This window comes from Miscanthus floridulus, chromosome 10 (genome assembly GCF_019320115.1).
Source record: "Miscanthus floridulus cultivar M001 chromosome 10, ASM1932011v1, whole genome shotgun sequence".
NCBI lineage: Eukaryota > Viridiplantae > Streptophyta > Magnoliopsida > Poales > Poaceae > Miscanthus > Miscanthus floridulus.
In genome coordinates this window covers 54529066-54532610 of record NC_089589.1, presented here as the reverse complement: position 1 = coordinate 54532610, position 3545 = coordinate 54529066, and the positions used below count along the sequence as shown (strand labels likewise).

General features: G+C 40.8%; 1 pseudogene; it reads right to left on the bottom strand.

Annotated features, from left to right (window-relative positions):
- Nucleotides 1-766: 766 nt before the first annotated feature.
- LOC136488661 (putative wall-associated receptor kinase-like 16) lies at nt 767-2469 on the bottom strand (annotated as a pseudogene).
- Nucleotides 2470-3545: the final 1076 nt, after the last annotated feature.

Below are 3545 nucleotides of genomic sequence, written 5' to 3'. Positions count from 1 at the left end.
AAGTCACATGACAAGATGACCAAAATAAAAGTTGTACATATTGATGAGTTACACAACTTTTATGTTTACAACATTTTTATTTTATTTCATTTAATGTCACAAAATTGTAGTCGAAGTTTTAAAATTCAAATTTTTAATTTTTGTTTTTTTATTTTCTATATTATTTTGACTACAATTATTTATATATATATTTCTTCATATATAGAATAATACAAAATATTATATTTGTGCATATACACAATTTTTTTATATTATTTTGTGTTTTTATGATATAAAAAATATAGAATTTATTATTTAAAATAGAAACTATTTGTAGGGGCGGCTGGATCAGGAACCGCCCCTACAAATGCATTTGTAGGGGCGGCTGGATCAGGAATCGCCCCTACAAATCATCCTGACTATATATTCAAGGCCGCACACGGGAGTTGCCTGTTGGGCACTCTCTTCTTCTCCGACGCCATCAGGCTGCCTCCCCTCCCCGCACCCGCGTGCCCCCTCCCCACACCTGCGCACCTACTCCTCCCCGACCTAGGGTTTCTGACCAGCCGGCGGTGGCCCCATCTCCGCACCCGCCCCGCTGAGCTCGGCTTCCTGTTCCACTCCACGCAGTGGGAGCCACCGTTCGCACTGGTCTCCGTGAAGGCATATGTGTACCTGCAGTCGACCAAGAGGATCGTTGGGAACATCGGCATCTACGAGTCGGCCATGCTCGGGGTGGCCAATGCTAGCCAGCTGCAGGCGCTGCGCCGGTCCAGGCCCAGGCGACCTAGGCCCAATGTGAGTTCATATCCACTCTTTCCTGCTTCTCAATTGATTTCAAGTGCTTGTTCGATTCTAGTGTAGCCACCTCTGTTGTGCGCCCCTTCCAAGATCTTCTAATCTTGTGAAGTTGTTCTGCTACTTCCTTCATTGTTGGTCTCATAGTCATCTTATCAACATTCAAGATCGTACACTTTAGTGCCAATGTCCCCAGATCTTCGAGTACAATGATCTCTTGTTCAGTTGTTATAACCTTATCAAAGATCGCCTTCCCACTATCATATGTTTGGTAAGCTTCGGTGAATCTTAAGACAAGCTCATCTAAACTAGTATTGTTGTCCCTACTAATGAGTGCAAATAGAACACCGCCAAACCTGTACACGTCATTTTCCAGATTCTTCAACACTGACGTAAAGTGATTTGGGTAGTTGTTGAGTATGTTCTCAAGAAAATTGCGCGTAATTACACCATCCCTGGCAGTAATTTCAGTCTCTGTGATAAGCTTACATGCCCCTGAAAAATCTGCGAGCTTTGGCGAAAAGTTATTGTCTAGAAGTATAGTAGATGCTGCAACATTACCATGTCCGATGATACCAGTAGTTGATGAATGGAGGTACTGTAATGCTTCTGCAGTCTTAATTGCAATCCCAATACGTTTGTCTAGGGGAAAATCTTCTTGGCTGCCTAAAATGTCCATGAGGCTACCTTTATTAGCATACTCATATATCAATATTAGACTTTCAGCTTCCAAGCAACAACCCAAAAGTCTGATAATATTCTTTTGAACAATTTGAGACAAGATGATGCCTCCATTGATGAATGTCTTTTCTTAGTCTTCATAAAGAAATTTCCACACCACCACAGCTGTACTATCCTCAAGTGTTCCTTTAAAGAATTTAGCTGGTCTACCTTCCCCGAGTAGACAAGAGTAATTCTCTATGACATCATTTATCTCCTCCTTTGTGAAACTTGTTACATTTCTTAGTTCTGATAGAATCTTATGATTGCTAGCATTTCTCTCAAGAAAGCTACTCTTCTTGTACCATGAACAAAATGATTCCAAAATGGATTGGGGACGTCTGTTTTCTTGTCTAGTTCTCACCTTTTTTTAAGCATGCGAAGGCGTTCTGCCACATCAGTCATTTTAAGACGTTCATTTCTATCCCGTTTGAGGCATTCATTTGCTAGTTTCACCATCTGTTGAAGAATCCCTATGTTGTTTTCGTTCGCTATTTCTGAATCAAATAGTCCCCTCAAATCCCTTGACTTTGCGTCGGCAAAAGTTCCAACTAGGTAAACATCACCCTGCTTTGCCCTTTTTCTAGCTATTAGTTCCAAGAGAACTATTCCAAAACTATAGACATCACTCTTTGGGGTAAGACATCCTGTACGGAGATATTCAGGATCCATGTAATCGAGCTTTCCATTGGAGATATACTCAGTTATCAGCGTTAGATTACTGTCACTAGTACAATAACCTACGAGCTTCACTATGTTCTTGTGCTTCATTTTACTATGAATCCTTACTTCTTCCATGAACTCTTCTCTTAAGTCTTTACGAATATATTCCTTCACTGCAACTTGATCATATTCGTCCAGAAGGTCCCCTTTATAGACTTTCCCAAAGCCACCTTCTCCTATACAAGTACTATAGTCGTTAGTAATTCTTTTAGTCTCATCTTCGTCGAAATGCTTCAAATTTTGCCACATCCCAGGACACATATCCATCGATGACGATGAGGTCTCCATGCATAAGCTTCTGGATATTTCCAATCTATTCCAACAATATTCCAAGAGTACAGTTGAGAATCTGGAGAAAATGATGCATTAAATTCTTTTCTAAGCATGGTTAACTAATCAATAAATATCATTTTGACAATTTAAAAAACTAAATTTCAAAATATGAGAACTTCAAACATAATTTTGGGACCATAAATGATCTTAATTTTAGCACAAGTATTACTTACTGCTTCATTGTTTGATATTGTGGACATATATGATGTCCACAGAGCTGGCCGGCTCTGTGGACGCATGCTGTCTCCACCATCCAGTCGACTCCCGAGCCGTGCTAAGTGTTCTGTGATTTAGGTGTCGGTTCCTTAAGCCATTTGATGTTTTAGTGGAGGTTTTGTTGTGACTAGTCTCTGAACTCTGCTAAAGTGCTATATAATCTGTCATTATAGCACCTACTACTACCACTCTACTGCTAAGTGGTTGCTGGTCTTACTCTACTACTACCACTCTACTGCTACACTTACTCTACTCTACTACTTTCTACTTACTACTACTACTACTTGCTACTCCTAAGTGGCCGCTGCTCTTACTCTACTACTACCACTCCTTCTCTATTTTTTTTGCTTATATATTGCTGGTTTGTAGTGGCTGTTGCTACTACTACTACTACTACTCCTACTCCTACCACTACTCCTACTAGTACTCCTCCTGCTCCTACTACTACTTCTCTGTTTTTTTGCTTATATACTGCTGGTGTGTAGTGGTTGTTGCTGCTGCTACTACTACTACTCCTCCTCCTACCACTCCTACTACTACTGCTCCTCCTACTACTCCTCCTCTTACTACTCCTACTACTCCTCCTCTTACTACTCCTATTACTCCTCCTCCCTGTACATGCTACTCCTACCGCCGCTCTTCTTTTAGTGATGCTCCTACTCCTCCTCCTAAGTGGCTGCTGCTCTTACTCCACTACTACCACTCTACTGCTACACTTACTCTACTCTACTACTTTCTACTTACTACTACTACTTGCTACTCCTAAGTGGCTACTG